Genomic DNA, 20,589 nt, shown 5'->3' on the forward strand with positions numbered 1-20,589 from the left:
TAGAACTAGTAAACAAGTAACAAACCTGATCAAAGTGAGCTTGAAAACAGCGTCCAGTAGTTGACGTTTTCGCTCGTTCTCCTCTTTTGTCCCTCCTCATACGCTGCTGTTGTACTTTCAAAAGCTTGAAATATTTCTTCCACAGTCACACTTGATCGCGCATTCAGCAACACTCTCAGCATTTTTACTGTACACATTTCCACACGGTAATCACATTCACAACACTTTACACACACAGTTGGTCTCTGCTGAGTGATGTATTGATCAAAAACACATCTATGTAGGCTAGGCAAGGCAAGGGAAAGTGCTAAAAACACACACGCACACACATACTGTGGTATCTCGGTCCACCCACTGGGGGCACTATGGAGAGAAATGTATAGATTTCAGGATACGAAGAACAAAAGAGACGAAAAAGAATTTAGAATTGTACATATACAACACATACATACCTCAGTATAAGGTCTCCCGTATGTAAAGCCAATGCGTTATTTCCTAGTATTGATAAAATTAAAGTGTTGACAAGGAGTCAAAAAAAGGACCAAATGCATGATTAAGAGGTTTTGAAAAAACAATATATTTATTGATTAATCACCAGGTGTCTTTTAAAGGTCAAGCAAAATTAACTGCAATGCAGGAATTACACTATACACAATAGCCAGAGTAAAAAGAAAAAAATAACAGCAAGCCTGGAAAAAACAAAACAAGAAAAGTACCAATTTAGAATCTCAGCGCGGCTGGTATCAGCTAAGTGCAAAAGTAGCAACAAAATTTTTAGAAAAAATTACAGACAAAATCACACTCAGGAATCTCAATAAACTAAATAGCATGGACTCTTGGTAACATGAAAAGGGTCAGGCTTATTACAAATGTGGGTTCAGGACTAGGCAGGCAGCAACACATTCTGACAAAAGATAGGGGTAGACACAGACTATTTATACACAGGGGAATGGGACAGAGGTGGAGACAATCACCATAACGAGGAGACACGAGGGCAGGATATAGAGCTTCTCCAACAAGAGGTAGCAATTACTACAAATTAAAAGCTGACATAACCACAAGACTAAAACTCAGAACTTAACATAACAGAGACACGACAGGGATTACCTTTTAAAGCGATTTAAATTGATACATTTTCATCTGAAAGCCTAACTAGCCAAGCAAAATCGATCCAATTGGATCGCAGCAATATAAATCGATTCATCAATATAATGAATGAGTTGTTACACCCCAAATATTCATCAATTCCCTACATTTTCCGTACCACTTATCCTCACTAGAGTCGCTGGTGTGCCAGAGCCTTTCATTGCTATCTTTGGGCAAAAGGCAGGGTAAATCCTGAACTGGTCACCAGCCAATTGCAGGGCACATACTGTATAAACAAACAACCATTCGCACTCACACCTACGGGCAATTTAGAGTCTTCAATTAACCATGCATGTGTTTGGGATGTGGGAGGAAACCGGAGTACCTGGAGAAAACCCACGCAGGCACAGGGAGAATATGCTAACTCCACATAGGCCAGGCCGGATTTGAACCCGAGTCCTCAGAACTGTGAGGCAGATGTGCTAACCAGTTGTGCGCCGGGCCACCACCACTGTGTATATGTATGTGTGTGTGTGCGTGTGCATGTGTGTGTGTGTGTGTGCCACTAGTTGGGCTTGTATGACAACAACAACAATAAACCAAGGATGAACCAAATCATAGAAGGGCACACTTATGCAACATTATGTAATGATTTTGACTTCTAAAATTAGTGCTTCAAATTAAGTTGCTGACTTGTAATAAAGACAATACGGTCTCTTTTGTTGACAAAGTAAACAGTAAAATAATCGAGGAATGTCTGATTAAAAACAGGCTAATGAAAAGCACTTTGTTGATTATATACCACCCCGTGTGATTGTCATTTTAAGCTACTCCTTGGGCTGCCTCACTGTACAGATCCTCTGGCACAAATTTGCATATTGAACCAAATGCTCCCCACCAGGGACAAATACATCAGTGTGCAGCAATTATGAATTTCTGTCCCTCAGTGAGTAATTATGTCTTGTGTGTCCATTGAGCTGGAGATCCTAGCAACAGATGTTTATTCATTTCACTGTCTCTGTGGCGGTCCAAATGCTAATAGTTTCCTCAGTTTATTTGTGCTACAGGAAAACAGAAATACAAATCAACTGAAAATATAAAAATTGATTGATGGAAATGTAGCATATTTGCACTACTTGCAGTTTTCAAACAAATAGCCCTAAAATGACTTTATTATGACTAAGAGGCAACGCAGGCTTGAGGGAGAAGCTGCCTAACATGACTGAATGACAATTGCTGTGTAAAAGAAGATAAGCAGCTAAATAGTGCCAAAGAGGGATGGAGGGCAAAGCTCGGGGATATTTTGTTTTGTGACGATAAAGAGAATTTGTGTTACCCTTGCTTGTATTTCTAGGGTAGTACTTGGTGATTGACTGTAGGTGGTTGCGTATATAAAACATGTTTTTGGACGTGCAGAGATGGAGCTCACAGCGCTTTGTGCAGTAACAGCCACTGCCTGCAAATATGAAGTTGACTTAAATGATTTCCATTTTCCAACAGTAAGAAACAAGAACCGTCTTTATAACCACTATGGATGCTTCTGGGGCGGCACGGTGGACGACTGGTTAGAGTGTCTGCCTCACAGTTCTGAGGTCCGGGGTTCAATCCTCGGCCCCGCCTGTGTGGAGTTTGCATGTGCTCCCCGTGCCTGCGTGGGTTTTCTCCTGGCACTGCGGTTTCCTCCCACATCCCAAAAACATGCATGGTAGGTTAATTGAAGACTCTAAATTGCCCGTAGGTGTGAATGTGAGTGCGGATGGTTGTTTGTTTATGTGTGCCCTGCGATTGGCTGGCAACCAGTTCAGGGTGTACCCCGCCTCCTGCCCGATGATAGCTGGGATAGCTCCAGCACTCCCGCGACCCTAGTGAGGAGAAGCGGCTCAGAAAATGGATGGATGGATGCTTCTGGCAGGTGTAAAACAGAGTTAGAAAGAAAGGCAAGATGGAACACTCTTGACAATTACTATTGGAAAGACATTGATGGTCAAGTTAGTGTGAATACTGTGGAGGAGATGGGAGGGGAATACATTTGGGGATGTCTGGTTTGTTTTTCAGTGATTCTCTTTCTGATCATGGGATTTTTGCTAGCCGGTTTGTGATTGTCTCACAATATTAATGTGATATTTGGCTGCAGAAGTCATCATGCTTGGACATGAGCCTTGATGGTCAATCAGAGAACGGATCTGAGCCTGCTGAAGACTAACACCACAGGACATCACCTTCTGCCACCATTACATTCCCTCATACCAAGACTTGACCTCAGGTGCGCCTGTGTCACAGAGACATATGGACACCACATTTCATGTCATCGGCCATATGTTGCCATTCTGGGTGTCATTAACCTGTCCTGTTGACATGGATGGCTCCTCCACTTCTCATGCACATTGAAGATGATATGAGACTGTGATGTGATGTCCATATTTTCTCACTTATGACTACATCCATTCTCAATCCCGCTTATCCTGGGTAGAGTTGCGGGGTCTGTTGACTTAAGGGAAAAGGTGGAGTACACCCTGAACTGGTCAAAAGTCAGTCACAGGGCACACACAGACATGGTCAACCATTTGCATTCACAATCTCCCCGCCACTGAGTGAGAACTGAACCCAGGCTCCCTGCACCAAAGTCAGACGAGTGTACCTCTACACCATCAGTGACCCACTTACGACTCATTTGGTGAAGATAAATAATGTCATGTAGCTACTCAAGTTAGCACAAAATTCTGTTTTTAAAGTGAACACATAAAAATGTGTTTCACTGGAAAAAGGTGACACACTGTATGGATTCCCACATCTACTATGTTTCTCACACCTTTTAATTGGTTTTTTCATTTTTAATCCACAAAGATTTCACACTCTCGATTTGCTGTCAGGTTTACCTGTCTCCCATTGATTATATCTCTACACCAGTTTTTTTAATACTATTTGAAGTTAACTGTGACAAAATGTTGTTATTTTCAGCGTGGCCCACTTTATAAATGGAACCCCATAGTAAATTTTGTCTTGTGATGTTAAATTGTGAACAGCATAGTTAAGAGGACTCTTTAAATATACATTAAATATACATCATATATTTGTTGTGAATTTTGCCATTCAGCTCTTTGTTAGGGGGTGAAAAGTTTTGGAAAAAGTACTAAAAAATTAAATAGTTGGCGGTGATTTCAAACGTTTAGAGCAGGTCTACTTAAGTATAGTGCATTTCAAATTCACTTTAAATGCATCTGAAATTTCACCCGAAAGCCAAATATGCCTAGCTTTTTGTGAGTAGTGCCAGCCACATATTGGCATATATACACAGTTGTCAACCAAGAGCTATCATTCACAAGTGAAAGTCAAATTAATGCTAAACTCTCTTCAACTCACATTATTTTTCACATTAATTGACTTTGACTCATGCATACTGCAGATGCAAACATTTGGCTGGATGTTCTCAGGGAGAAATACTGTAGCTCTTTGTGAAATGCAAATTAAACTAAGCTTTCGTTTGGAGACGGGAAGGGGAAAAGAATCACACCAAGACTTGAGTTTGACTTAATCCTGCATGTGTAAATTGTCTTGCACAGGTCTTGCATTATAACAAAAGGCACAATGTTAGTTTGAGATAACAGAAACAATTGCAGGGATATCTATTTCAGTGTGTCAAACTATTAACAATACATTCTCCTGGAACTAAATGTTGTACTTTATGGTGTGAGGGGTTCATTAGATAATGTACTGACATTTTATTATTGTAAACTGAAGCTTCTAGAGCTACACACGTTTCAAATATCAGAAAGAAGGAAGCATTCGGTGTTTTTATCAGGAATGGTTTATCTGCAGTTGAAGCGGTTGTCATGGTGACGCTTACCCACAGTTTCTGCTGATTGAAATGAGGATGTGGCTGTGAGACGCCTCTCAATGTTGGGTTAATTGCCCCAGGACAATAATAATAACTAGCATCCCTGTGTGTTTTTTAATTTGTGAGATAGGGGAGATTCAGCTTAACTCAGTGATATACAATAGGACTACATGTTGTGTCAGGTTGCGAAATAAATACACTGTAAAACTTTAAACTGTAATAGCACAGTAAAAATGTAAATACAGTGGAGCCTTGAGTTACTTTTTTGAATTGAATTTGTTCTGTGACACCGTTCTCAAACTGAAGTGTTCGCAAACCGAGATAATGTTTCTCATTGAAATGAATGGAAATGCAATTAATCCACTCCAGCCACAGCACGATGTAATATTTGCCTTATATTTATCGTTGTGTGGTTTAAAATAAATACTGTGCAATATAGAAATAGTTGAAAACCCAATTTATGATGATGAAAAAACAATGGGTTCGCTAGCAAATCTCTGTGCAGTGTCTTAGCCTATTTGGCTACAGTAATGTTTACGTTCACTGTGGTTACTGCTAGGTCTAAATGCCTGATACCTCCCACAATGAAGGGAAGATTTTGCATGTGGTGACCATTTTAGGCAAAAAAAAAAACAACGATACTTGAAACACAGAGCCAATGATGTTGATGTGTCGCGAGAAAAAAACAATGTCCTGAGCCTTACGTGGCCATGACAAGCCTGTTGGTAAACCGAAAATAGTATGAACCCGAGGTAATTTTTCTTTAAAAAAAATTGTTCCTGAACTGAATTGTTCGTAAACCAGGTCGTTCATAAACCGAGGTTCCACGCTACATTTCCTCATGGAACTCCCATTGATGGGTGTTAATCCATTAATTTACAGTCGCATCATGGTACAAACTAAGTTTTTAGGGTATTTCAGTGCGAATGAACAATGTAGCTTTTATGCGACCCTAGTGAGGATAAGCGGTACGGAAAATGGATGAATGGATGGATAAAACATTTTTGAAAAGTCACAATTCTGCAACAATTATGATAGTTCAATAACGTATTTACTGTACGTATTTACAATCTTTTTTTCTGGATCCGTTTCATAGTCTTTAAGATCGAACAGACAAAATTTGTCTCTGAATAATCTCTTACAAATAGGCTATATCTTCCTTCTATCCCTTTTTTTATACTGCGTGGGTGTGCTGGAGCCTCTGCTAGCCGACTTTGGGTGAGAGGTGGGGTTAACCCTGAACTGATCGCCACTCGGTTGCATGGCACTTACAGTTTAGACAAACAACCATTTTCACTAACATTCATATGGAGGTTTTAGTATGAAGTATTTTGGAATGTGGGAGGAAGCCTGATACCCGGAGAAAACCCATGCAAGCCAGGGAGAAAAACTGGAGCTAAGACTCGAATCCCGATTCTCAGAACTGTGATGCAAACAGGCAAGACAAGATCTTTAAAGTAGTAGTTTTTGTTTGATCAAGAATATGCTACTATATTCTTCATTTGAGGTCAGTGTTTCTGTTTGGCTAGTATTCACATAAAATGTACTAAACAGCTGTAATTTCTTAACTCATTCTGTTTGCCTTAAGGGAGTGTTTCAGTTTAACAGTGCAATCATTCTTTGGAAAGCCCTGTTTTTTTTTTTTTTTTTAAATCTTACAAATGAAGTATCTGGAGCTGTTTTATCTTAGTGATGAGAATTGCAATAGTGTTGCATGACAATGAGGTCACACTTTTAAAGTGAACAATTGCATTAGCAGTTATGACGACTGCCTTTATTTCTATCCATCCTTCTTCCGTCTTTATTATTTACAACCCCAATTCCAATGAAGTTGGGACGTTGTGTTAAACATAAATAAAAACAGAATGCAATGATTTGCAAATCATGTTCGACCTATATTTAATTGAAAACATGACAACGATAAGATATTTAATGTTTAAACTGATGAACTTGATTGTTTTTAGCAAATAATCATTAACTTAAAATTTTATGGCTGCAACACGTTTCAAAAAAGCTGGGACAGGGTCATGTTTACCACTGTGTTCCATCACCTTTTCTTTTCACAACATTCAATGAACGTTTGGGAACTGAGGACACTAATTGTTGAAGCTTTGTAGGTAGAATTCTTTCCCATTCTTGCTTGATGTACAGCTTAATTTACGCTTCATAATGCTCACACATTTTCAATGGGAGACAGCATGCAGGCCAGTCTAGTACATGCACTCTTTTACTACGAAGCCACGCTGTTGTAACACGTGCAGAATGTGGTTTGGCATTGCTGAAATGAGCAGGGGCGTCCATGAAAAAGATGTTGCTTGGATGGCAGCATTTGTTTCTCCAAAACCTGTATGTACCTTTCAGCATTACTGGTGCCTTCACAGATGTGTAAGTTACCCATGCCATTGGCACTAAAACAGCCCCACACCATCACAACATTCCGGATGGTTCTTTTCCTCTTTGTCCTGGAGGACACGACATCCACAATTTTCAAAAACAATTTGAAATGTGGACTTGTCGGACCACAGAACACTTTTCCACTTTGCATCAGTCCATCTTAGATGAGCTCGGCCCAGAGAAGCCGGCGGCGTTTCTGGGTGTTGTTGATAAATGGCTTTTGCTTTGCATAGTAGAGTATCAATTTGCACTTACAAATGTAGCGCCAAACTGTATTTACTGACACTGGTTTTCTGAAGTGTTCCTGAGCCCATGTGGCAATATCCTTTACACATTGATGTCGGTTTTTGATGCAGTGCCGCCTGAGGGATCGAAGGTCATGGGGATTCAATGTTGGTTTTCGGCCTTGCCGCTTACATGCAGTGATTCCTCCAGATTCTCTGAATCCTTTAATGATATTATGGACCGTAGATGATGAAATCTCTAAATTCCTTGCAATTGTACATTGAGGAACATTGTCCTTAAACTGCTTGACTATTTTCTCACGCATTTTTTTACAAAGAGGTGAACCTTGCCCCATCTTTACTTGTGAATGACTGAGCCATTCAGGGAAGCTCCTTTTATACCCAATCATGGCACCCACCTGTTCCCAATTACCCTGTTCACCTGTGGGATGTGTTTGATGAGCATTCCTCAACTTTCTCAGTGTTTTTTGCTACATGTCCCAGCTTTTTTGGAACGTGTTGCAGCCATAAAATTAAAGGTTAATGATTATTTGCAAAAAATAATAAAGTTTATCAGTTTGAACATTAAGTATATTTTCTTTATAGTGTATTCAATTAAATATAGGTTGAACATGACTTGCAAATCATTGTATTCTGTTTTTATTTATGTTTAACACAACGTCCCAACTTAATTGGAATTGGGGTTGTAGAATTAAGCTCAGAAGCACTCAGAATAGCATGAATAATTTTGGACAGTTACATTGATTCCTGTCAAATTCTCAGTTTACTATAATGGCTGCTGCCTTTCATGCAGATTTTGTGGGTTCGGTTCCCAGGCAGTGCCCCAATACCCAGCCAAAGCCAGTTATGGGTGAGTTATGTCATGAAGTGTACCCACTGTAAAAACTGTGCCAAATAAATCATCGCTGTGGTGCTTTCAGAGTAGCACCTTATAGGCTCACTGCATGGTCCAAGTGAGACAATTCAGAATTTTTGCTTCCAAGTGGCACAATTGGGATATGCGCCATGGCAGCATAAGGACAAAAAAAACAAAAAAAAACAAATGGAACCGGATAGCTTAAGTTTGGAATCAGGGCTCTTATGAATGTGGATAAAATTCGGTGCATATTGGATATGTGTCGATGTGAGTTTAGTATAAACAGAACAGATTGGATCTTTTCCATCAATACAAGCCTTATGTCATTGAAATATGCTGATTGGTGATGCATAAACACCAGTGGCGGGCTGCATATTTGGCACCTGGGCCTTCTGTGGGGACTTAACAGAGTTCATCCACCTCTTATTACCACCACGATCACGTCACTATTATAGAAACCATCAATACTGGTGTGTCAGAAAAGTTCCAGGTCTGAAGTCACAAAAGATATACAGTATTTCAAATCCATACTACAAACTACAAGTTTTCCCCGTGGAAGTAACCCTCTGTAGTCTAACAAAATTTGCTAGCCTTCTCTGCCACGCCTTTATGCACTCCATTTCTTACAGGATCCGCCACAGCTTCATCGTCACAGCCATCTTGACGTCGTTCGGTCTCTAAAACAGATTCCCTTATGACTCCCTTGAGCTTGGGAAAGAGGAGAAAATCCCACAAAGTCAGGTTAAGTGAGTAAGGATGTTGCTCCACCATGGCAATGTTCTTTTTGGCCAGGAACTGTCAGATGCTTAAGGCATTGGGAGCAGGCGCATTGCGATGGTGAAGCAGCCACAAATTATCCTGCCACAACTCTGTGCTGCAGGTTCTTCTTTGTAGCCGTGCTGCTGGTTGATTGTCTGGCCCACATTGATCAGGAAAACTCATAGTTTATATCTTTTGTGAAACAAGTCCTGGAAATCTATGAGGGTACAGTGCTATAACATATATAATCATGCCACTAAGTACTGCAATCAGTAGTATGCACTAATAGTCAGTCGTGCAGTGTGATTTCCAAGGACTGCAAAATAACTGACTCCTTCTGTTGATAGGCACCTAAAATTCAAGGACTTCCCCCTTACATCACATTGTCCCATCTCTCTGGGGAATGTTACTGAGCAAGCAGGTCACACTGACCTGTTGGTTGTGTACTATATCTATGTTGAGAATTCAGGGAGGGAATTAATCTCTTAGCCATCAGCTACACCTCACTGACCTCATATGTCCTTGTTTCTATTCCTTCTGAAAGCACACCTGTACACACAACTGCTGCATAATTCACAACAGGAGTGGGACAGCTGTTGTGCAAGAGTGGCAGCTCATGTGTCACTACTGTTCATCTCGGGAGACTTGAGGGGAAAATGCTGGATGACTTGCAGACAGCGGCACGGTGGACGACTGGTCTACCTCATAGTTCTGAGTTCAAATCCCGGCCCCGCCTGTGTGGAGTTTGCATGTTCTCCCCGTGCCTGTGTGGGTTTCCTCCCACATCACAAAAACATGCATGGTAGGTTAATTGAAGACTCTGAATTGCCCGTGGCGGCACGACTGGTTAGAGCGTCAGCCTCACAGTTCTGAGGATCTGGGTTCAATCCCCGGCCCCGCCTGTGTGGAGTTTGCATGTTCTCCCCGTGCCTGGGTGGGTTTTCTCCGGGTACTCCGGTTTCCTCCCACATCCCAAAAACATGCATGAATTGGAGACTCTAAATTGCCCGTAGGCATGACTGTGAGTGCGAATGGTTGTTTGTTCCTATGTGCCCTGCGATTGGCTGGCAACCAGTTCAGGGTGTACCCCGCCTCCTGCCCGATGACAGCTGGGATAGGCTCCAGCACGCCCGCGACCCTAGTGAGGAGAAGCGGCTCAGAAAATGGATGGATGGATGAATTGCCCGTAGGTGTGAATGTGATTGGTTGTTCGTTTATATGTGCCCTGTGATTGGCTGGCAACCAGTTCAGGGTGTATCCCGCCTCCTGCCCGATCACAGCTAGGATAGGCTCAAGCACTCCCGCGACCCTTGTGAGGATAAGCGGCTCAGAAAATGGATGGATGGATGAATAACATACTAAGACAAGAGCTGCAATGCTGCTGGCACGCTGTATTGCCGTATTTACTTTCTTTGTTTTACAGCCACTGCCATTTTGACTTACTGCGCATGCGGATATGCGCAGTTGTACAGTAGCTATTGTAGTCACGCAGCTGATCATAGAAAACGGATGCACGTAGCCGTCTCCCCCGAGACAATAATCTCTGCGGAACAAGGCGTCCGATGGACATGCACGAGGAGCTGGATGGATTTTCATGACTGCGACCTTGGCAGAATGAATGGGTGAAAATTGTGCAAGAGTAATTCATCAGATCATGGCAAACGATTGCTAGCAGCTAGCAATCAGTTATTCTATGAAAATGCGATGCTATGACTTACTTTTTCTCCCTTAATTTCTGAAGTGACATTAAACAGGGCGGCACGGTAGCCGACTGGTTAGAGCGTCTACCTCACAGTTCTGAGGTCCGGGGATCAATCCTGGGCCCCGCTTGTGTGGAGTTTGCATGTACTCCCCGTGCCTGCGTGGGTTTTCTCCGGGCACTCCGGGTTCCTCCCACATCCCAAAGACATGCGTGGTAGGTTAATTGATGACTCTAAATTGCCCGTAGGTGTGAATGTGAGTGCGAATGGTTGTTTGTTTATATGTGCCCTTCGATTGGCTGGCAACCAGTTCAGGGTGTACCCCGCCTCCTGGCCGATGATAGCTGGGATAGGCTCCAGCACTCCCGCGACTCTTGCGAGGATAAGCGGCTCAGAAAATGGATGGATGGAAAAAAGAAATACAAGACTGATTCTTGAGAACACTACACTGACTAAACCATGATGAACAGGAAGCCCAGACAGCACACGGCCGGCCCACCGTGTAACTATTTGCGTGATCGCTCACAAAGCTAGCTGCTAATGTTAATGAAAACAACCATGCGTGACGCTAAACTGCACGATTCCCACAGTGCAATTTATTTTTGTATTTTTTTTCAATAATTAAGGTCCTTATTGTTACGTTAATTTTCGTTGTCATTTCTGTGTTTGTTAACAGTGGTTCTTGGAATGTCTACCTTATTTATCTGTCACGTTTATTGCTGATTTATGTTAGACTGTTTTTTTCTTCTTTTTTCCCCCTATGAAACACTTTCTTTAGGTAGTGTGTGAAAGAATGACCTTATGGTCAATTACTTTAGAAGAGTGTAGCCATCAGGGTGTTAACGGTCAAAAGAGCATAAGAAATAGCTATAGCAATTATAGCATGGTACACTTTAACCTAATAAGGAATCAATAAGGTCTATAGCATTATGCTGTCACTTTTCATGTTCGCTGTAGTATAACAATTAGTGACACATATAGCTGTAGAATGAGAAGCTACAAGTTTTGTTTTCTCAATGCTTTTGTCAATGTAGTCCTTTCAAGTCAATGGGTTCAAGTCCAAATGAAGTCATTAGTCATTGCTGTTCAAGTCCAAGTTAAGTTGCAAGTCTTGCAACATATTGTCGTGTCTAGTCATCAATGACTTGAGTCCACACCTCTAGTGCTAAGTACCCTCACTGGGGTCGTGGGGGAGCTGGAGTTTATCCCAGCTGATGCGAGTGAATTACTGAGCTGCCAAGTAAGGCTGAGGAACTCAATGGGGGCGATTTTTATGTAAATATGCCACATTATTACTTAACAATGGGGCAGAGATGGCTAGCTCAAAGACACATTTTCATTTCCAACTCTTCAAAAACCCAACTCTTCAACATTCAAGAAGCCTAAATGTATGGTCATGAAGTCGACATACAGAAAATGGAAAAACCATTTGTCTCTGAACTGAACTACAGCATAAAGATAAAAGGTAATGTAAAAGCGTCAAAGAAATATAAAACATAAATACAAGAACAACAAAATTATGTAAATACAAAAGCAATAGTGTTGAGGTTAGGTTGACAACAAGTAAAAAGTCAGTTTCTCATTAAGTGTCACCTTTAATTGTTCTATGTAGTAAAATTGAGTACTGATTAAGTGCACGCTTGTGCACCCACTTATACAGTACTCGTACCGAGGAGAAGAAAATCTACCATCTTACGTCGCAAGTACTAGCTAGCGGTAGCTGGTGGCTCGACTTTTATGCTACTAAAACATGTTTCCATAGCTTTGCACTAACATTGGGTACGGGGAAGCAAAAATTATCATGAGCAATTTGCTCATGATAAAAATTGAAAAAAACCCTCCTGACTTGTATATTTTTATTTTCAAATTGGATGGGGAATTTATGAATGCCAGAAGTTGGTGCACGCATTTGCCACAAATCATTCTTGTAGGTGACAGCCTTAAACCATTCTCTTCAATAAGGCCATGGGTGGGGAATGTTGATGTTGTCAATGCTCCCTGGTTCACTTCCACCCATATCACTGCTCTTCCCATTTTTTCTGCCTTATCAGATCCCAAAACCTCAACCGCAGTTGACTTTATCTCTCTCTATCTACATCTTTTTTACGATGCGTTGTCATTCAGAGAGGTTGAAAAAAATAACAAGCCTATTTTGACAAAGTAAGGCGTAGAGTACATATAACTCTTTAAATGTAGGAAGTAAAATAAAAATGAATATGCAAGTACAGATGCTGTATTTCAAAAATCTAGTTTAATATGGTGGACGACTGGTTACAGCGTCTGCCTCACAGTCCTGAGGACCGGGGTTCAATCCCCGGCCCCACCTGTGTGGAATTTACATGTTTACATGTTCATGCCTGCGTGGGTTTTCTCCGGGCACTCCGGGTTCCTCCCACATCCCAAAAACATGAATGGTAGGTTAATTGAAGACTCTAAATTGCCCGTAGGTGTGAATGTGAGTGTGAATGGTTGTTTGTTTGTATGTGCCCTGCGATTGGCTGGCAACCAGTTCAGGGTGTACACCGCCACCTGCCCGATGATAGCTGGGATAGGCTCCAGCACGCCCGCGACCCTAGTGAGGAGAAGCGGCTCAGAAAATGGGTGGATAGTTTAATACAGTGACAACATTTTTGTACTTTCCACCACTGTCAGTTTCAAAGAACTTACAAGAGGAAATGTGCTTTTTACATTTTTTGAAGGAGCATCTGTGAATTAATAGACTCTCTGCTAGTTGTGAAAGTGTGTGTGTGATCCCCCTCCATGCACTGAGCCACTCTCATTAGTATGGGTGTCAGCCTCTCTCCTTCAGCTAAACCTGCCATGCCACTACTGTAGTAGAGCTGCTTGCCTAACTGCCGCATTGTCCCTGGATGGCTGATGAGAGGCAGCCGCTGCTGTTTCCTTCCAAGGATGACTGAAATGTCCTCATTAGAATGAAGGAGATGTTTGAATGAAGGATGACCCGATTCATATGTATACAGTATATACAGTGAACCCCCGCTATACCACGGTTGATATTTTGCGCCTGTGCTATTTTGAAGATCTTTACGTAATAGTTTTTATTGCTTTTTACAGGAATAGGCAAGTCCGAATTTAGATTTTCGCACCTTGCCACATACCAGGAAGCACTGCGCTCTCCTTGATGTAGATGCAGCGTAGGTAAATGAAAGAGAAGCAGAGAAGGTCTCCTACTAAGAGATACAGTAATACAGTTAGGAAAAAAAAGACATGCTTTTTTTCTCAGTCTGACACAAGATCAGAGTAAACCTTTCCTGATTTAGGTCAATAAGGAGGCTTACGGCCATACTACCCTGAGAATCCCCGATCTCGTCCGATCTTGGAAGCTCAGCAGGGGCGGGCCTGGTTAGTACGTGGATGGGAGACCGTCTGGGAATACCAGGTGCTGTAAATTTAGGCCGGCATAGTGGGCGACTGGTTAGCAAATCTGCCTCACAGTTCTGGGGACCGGGGTTCAAATCCTGGCCCCTGCTGTGTGGAGTTTGGATGTTCTACCCATGCCTGGGTGGGGTTTCTCCGGTTTCCTCCCACATCCCAAAAACATGAGTGGTAGGTTGATTGAAGACTCTAAATTGGTCTTAGGTGTGAATGTGTGCGCAAATGGTTGTTTGTTTGTATGTGCCCTGCGATTGGTTTGCGACCGGTTCAGGGTGTACCTCGCCTCCCACCCGAAGATAGCTGGGATACGCTCCGGCAGCCCGCGACCCGAGTGAGGATAACCGGTAATGAAAATGGATGGATGGAGGTCAATAAGGATTACCAAAATTATTTCTATTTGCCAAATGCCAGAACAATGAGAGAAGGATTTTTTTTGGACAATTTTTCATAACTTTCTTCAAAGCCAGAACTTTACATACATTTAATCAGTATTTGGTACCATTGAGTTTAAACTGTATGACTTTTGGATATCCTTCCAGAGGCATCTCATAATAGTTGGCAGGAGTTTTGGCCCATTCTTCCTGACAGAACTGGTGTAACTGAGCCAAGTTTGTAGGCCGCCTTGCTCGCACATGCCTTTCAGGTCTACCCATAAATTTTAAACAGCATTGAGATCAGAGCTTCGTGATGTCAAAGTGACATCAACTTTGTTATCCTTAAGCCACTTTGTAACTCCCAAGCTTTAACTTCCTGGCTTACGTCTTCAGCTGTTGCGTCAGTATTTCCACCTAATATTCTTTCCTCATAACGCCATCTATTGTTTGAAGTGCCCCCTGTAGAAAAACAACCCGAGAACATGATGCGCCACCCCTGTACTTCAACGTAGGGATGGTGATTGGCTTCTGTGATGGCTTTTTCCTCCAAACATAACGATGCTCATTATGGCCAAACAGTTTGATTTGAGTTTTGTCAGACCATTGGACATATCCCCCAAAATTAAGGTATTTTTCTCTGAGCGCATTTGCAAATTTAAAGTTCTCATATTTAGACCTCCAAAGAGTGACTCGCTAACATGGACCGTAAACTATGTAAACTTCTGACTTTGAGGAAAGTAATGAAAAATTGCCTAAAAACACTTCTCTCATTATTCGGGCAATACATAATAATAATAATAATAATAATCCATCCATCCATCCTCTTCCGCTTATCGGGTCGGGTCGTCGAGGCAGTAGCTTTAGCAGGGAAGCCCAGACTTCGCGAGGCGTTCCCCGGCCAGCCGTGAGACATAATCACTCCAGAGTGACCTGGGTCATCCCCGGGTTCTTCTCCCGGTGGGACATGGCCCTTTCTGTTCGGCTACTTTTAGTGTTTCAAATTATATGTTAGCATTAATATGTCAATTTTTATAACTGGGACTAACAAGTAAACAGCCTGAAGCAAGCTCACTGCCTCTTATTTGGACAACTATGCAAGTGAGAGAACTAAGGATTCCTTTAAAAAGGGCTTTTTGCTGTATTTAACTAAGTTGCCACTTCTTTGGTTGAACATTATCTGAGGCAGAGCTACAATTTACCTCCAGTACTTTTTTGTTGACTTGGATTTGATCTTCTGTGAGTGGTGGTGTGCATTTTAGCCCATCTGTTTGTACTGTCATTAGTTTCCTGTGTATTTTAGCCCACTGTTGCATTCATATTTTTCACTAGTCTTTGTAATGGTTGGCACGGTGGACGACTGGTTAGAGCGTCTGCCTCACAGTTCTGAGGACCAGGGTTCAATCCCCGACCCCGCCTGTGTGGAGTTTGCATGTTCTCCCCGTGCCTGCGTGGGTTTTTTCCGGGCACTCCAAATCCTCCCACATCCCAAAAACATGCAGGGTAGGTTAATTGAAGACTCTAAATTCCCCGTAGGTGTGAATGTGAGTGTGAATGGTTGTTTGTTTATATGTGCCCTGCGATTGGCTGGCAACCAGTTCAGGGTGTACCCCGCCTCCTGCCCGATGATAGCTGGGATAGGCTCCAGCACCCTAGTGAGGAGAAGCGGCTCGGAAAATGGGTGGATGGATGGATGGATGGATGGATAATCTTTGTAATGCTTTTACTGTACATATTTGACTTTCATTTATGTCAATCGGTTTTTCTATAGCACACTACTTTATATTTTCTCTGCTGTTTTGTTCTTTTCTGTAAGATTATGAATTGCTTATCATTGTCTTTTCTGCCACTAACTGAAGTTGACAGTCTGGTCTGCCTTTTAGACCGCCTGGTGATTACATTCATGTAATAATTTCTAATTGCTCAGATATGATACAGCATAGCGTGCTGAAATGTTGTTAAAGACTAAGGATGGATGGATGGATGGATATTTCAGCCCCTGAATGTATACTGAACAGTAATCCTTAACCTCACTACATGTCTGCTACAGTGACGAAAACATTATTGTTACAAGATGAGGTTGAACCAATTATTTATTTTCTGAAGAATAAACTCAGACAAATCTGACACTAAATTAAATTGCTCCACATGTGAATAATAATGCCTAATCTCGTTGAGTGCCGAGTGTATCGGGTTATTTACTCAAAATAAAAAGTTTCAGTTTGATCACTGCTATCTTCATAGTGCAGCCAAAGGTGACAACTTTAACTGAATTATACTTTTTGCTTGATGTTCGAAGCACGTGAGAAAACACGGGGAAAGGGGGTAATAATATGAGCATGGAGAGATTCCTTTTCTGCGCATTCAAGGACATCAGCCTTTGTCCCTCCCTTGGGCCCTAGGATAAACCCTGCACAATATGCTGCCATGTCATCACTCTTGGCTTTCATTCATTCAGTCATCAGCTACATGACAGGAAGTTGAAACCTAACAGCCTTTGCAAAGTCACCTGATTACGCAATGTTCCCTTTTTAGCTTTCACAGCATCAGCTCCCCGAGTCACGCTTTTCTTGCTTCCGAAGGCTACGCAGCACAAAGCGGGGTTGGGGGTGTGAAACTACCGGAGGAATTGATGTAATAAACACGTCCACGAAGCCTGGCTTTGCTGTGCTGTGATTGCTGGGACCCCGCTGCGTAGTTTGCCCTCTTCTGCTAAATCTAACTTCAAGACACCACTTCATTGTGGTTTCGCAGCCTCCCTCCCCCGCCTCCCACCTGCTCCATGTTACACTCGCAGTCGGGCTGGGAATTTTTCCCAGCATGACTCAGAGACACTGACACGCAGCTATTTTGTTCCTCATGTGCTCACTGTGAGACATATTGACATATTATCGAAGTGCTCCTGGTAATGCATTTGGTGCTCTCTAGATAAGAGGCTCATACATCAAGCTGCGACAGGTGAATCAAGCAGCAACATCACCTCATCACTTATATTCTCTCATTCATCCCTTACAATAATTTTTGTCAATGTTATGTCCATGTAGTTTTTACTGACAAGCAGTTATTTGTTACAATGTGCTGGCAGTTTGTTATTCTTAGTCCTCCATCCATCTATTCTCTCACATTCTACTTTCTCTCTCTATCGTTTCTCCTTGTCTGTCCCCTCTTATCAACCTCTGTTCCTTTAATGTAAATTCTTCTTGCCATAGTGTCACACATAATAAAAAAAGACTGAATTGATGGCTACTGAATTGATAGGGCGGCACCACCGTGCCTGACTGGTGAGCACATCTGCCTCACAGTTCTGAGGATCTGGGTTCAAATCCAGCCTCGCTTGTGTGGAGTTAGCATGTTCTCCCTGTACCTGAATCGGTTTTCTCCGGGTACTCCGGTTTCCTCTCACATCCCAAAAACATGCATGGTAGGTTAATTGAAGACTCTAAATTGCCCGTTGGTGTGAATTGTTTCTTTATATTATATTAGCAGAGGGATACCAACAATTTTGTCCACATGTTGGTCCTTGAATATCAATCATCTTAATAATGCTAAGTGCATAAAGTTATTGAATTCATTATTTATTTGTAATAATAATAATAATCCATCCAACCATCCATCTTCTTTACCGCTTATCCTCACTTGGTTCGCGGGCGAGCTGGAGCCTATCCCAGCTATCTTCGGACGGGAGGCAAGGTACACCCTGAACCGGTCGCCAGCCAATCGCAGGGCATAATAATAATTATGAATTAATTAATACATTAATTAATCAGTGAATCTGCCAGGGCCCATGCTTTAAATAACTGATTGATACAATTTTATATTTACTGTTTGACCACAGTCACAGCCAGTTTTTCACATACTTCGCTTGAAAGTGAAACATGCACACGACCAGACTAACAAACATACGTGTCTATGTACCATCATAGCATAAAGTTACTGAATGGTTAATATCACAACATACAAAAGAATAGTGTCTTCTTCTCTTTGTAGACGGTTACGGTTAGGGGTTAAAGCCAAAAGGAGCCCACTCCGTCACTGGTTAAAAACATTCTTAATAGGGATGCTGTAAATATGTAAATAACGTTATGCAGTTAATAATTGTTTTGATTGTATAAAACTCTTTTCTCATTCTGCTTTATTTTATATTGTGGCCTTAAAATCTCATCTCTAAGATGATGAAAAGGTAACACTCTGATTATAATGTCCAATGATAATAACCAGGCATGAAAAAACATTCAAAGTAATTGGGAGCCTCTTGTACACTGACTGCTTTAGGTCAATGAAAGGTTAATTTATGTTTTATGCCCCCCAATCAATTTGGAGTCGTGAATGCGTTAACATATCACTGTAAAACATAAAATGTATCCCTGTTATCCACACCATGTGTCATATTAGTACATCATTTGTTGGTAAAAGTGAGTCTTAAATTGCTCGTTGAGATTTATAAACCATATTCTGCAGGCACCTTAGCTTCTCAGCAGTGCAGAAGGCAAATATACAGTGTTTATAGTGTGTTTGTGAATGCAACTGGAATGTTGATGATATCTGGTTTACGTCAGAATAAAGCTGATTCTGGTACATTTCTGTCCTATGCTTCAAATGAATTTCAATCATCTTAATAATGCTACATGCATAAAAAGTATTTCGTAGATATAGAGTTCTTTCAGAATGCGTGTGCACAACAGTTAGCCCTCAAGGCCTGTGTGTTTGTGCATTCGAGAAGACATGCCTATCACTTTAAATATCAGACTCGTGATGACCTTGTGTGGATTGATCCCAAGATTGATGTGAGCGTTATACTGTCCAGGCAGTAATGTTATGAACCCCTCTGTCTTTTGTCTGTTAGAGTATATTGATCGATCTCCAATATACGTTTCTAAAGGAAATTTGAGATCACCTTGAGATCTTTTTTGGCATCTGTTACTGTGGTTCTTATTGTCGTAAGAGAGGTCAGGTACTGCTTTTAGTTCAATATAATGTTAGGAACCATGTCTTGGATGTTGTTCTTATCAAAGTTCACTATGATCTGTGATCTGATAGTAGTTTGTTACGTAACCTAAGTTAAATTGTAAGGGCATTCTGTGTGAGATGGGTGAACTAAATTGTGCAAGGAGTTACACAACATGTGATCTTGTATCTAGTTGACATTCTTAGAAAATTATTCTTTTTTTTCCTTTTTTTTTTGCTAAGTAATAAATGAAAATGATGATAAATTAGACAGTCAGACAAAAGAAACATAACATAATTAATAATAGGGGGAAAGTACAGCACAATGACCTAGTGGGCAGCACACCTGCCTCACAGTTCAACTCTGGCCTTCCTGTGTAGAGTTTGCATGTTCTCACTATGGTTGTGTGGGTTTTTTGCAAGTACTCCAGTTTCCTCTCAGTTCCAAAAACAAGTATGTTAGGTTAAATCCATCCATCCATTTTCCATACCTCTTATCCTCACCAGTGTGAGGCTTGCTGGAGCCTATCCCAGCTAACTTCGGGCGAGAGGCGGGGTACACCCTACTAAACTAACTAAAAACAGTTGGGTTAAAAATAACCCAAGTGGGTTAGTTTGACCCAACCAGTCGGTTACACTCAGAAAACTAACCCAGGAAATTTGACCCCAAACAAACAACCAAGGAATTGGGTTAACAAAGCAGACATATAACCCAAAAAATGGTCAATCTCAGAAAAGTAACCCAGAAATTTCACCCAACACAAATTACCCAGGAATTGGGTTAATGAAATAAATAACCCAACTGTTTTTAGAATGTATAAGCAAACAACCATTCACACCTACAGACAATTTAGTCTTCAATCAACCTACCACACATGTTTTTAGAATGTGGGAAGAAACCGCAGTACCCCGAGAAAAACAACACAGACCCAGGGAGAACAAGCAAACTCCACACAGGGCAAGCCGGATTTGAACCCAGGTCCTCAGAACTGTGAGACAGGTG

General features: G+C 41.6%; 1 protein-coding gene and 1 pseudogene across 2 annotated transcripts in view; both read left to right on the plus strand.

Moving 5' to 3' along the window:
• dlgap4a (discs, large (Drosophila) homolog-associated protein 4a) overlaps positions 1–20,589 on the plus strand; it is a 112,013-nt gene that overhangs the window by 10,537 nt on the left and 80,887 nt on the right. The gene's annotated exons all lie outside the window — the stretch shown is intronic.
• Positions 14,169–14,287, plus strand: LOC133465540 (5S ribosomal RNA; annotated as a pseudogene).

Source organism: Phyllopteryx taeniolatus, chromosome 1 (assembly GCF_024500385.1).
Source record: "Phyllopteryx taeniolatus isolate TA_2022b chromosome 1, UOR_Ptae_1.2, whole genome shotgun sequence".
NCBI lineage: Eukaryota > Metazoa > Chordata > Actinopteri > Syngnathiformes > Syngnathidae > Phyllopteryx > Phyllopteryx taeniolatus.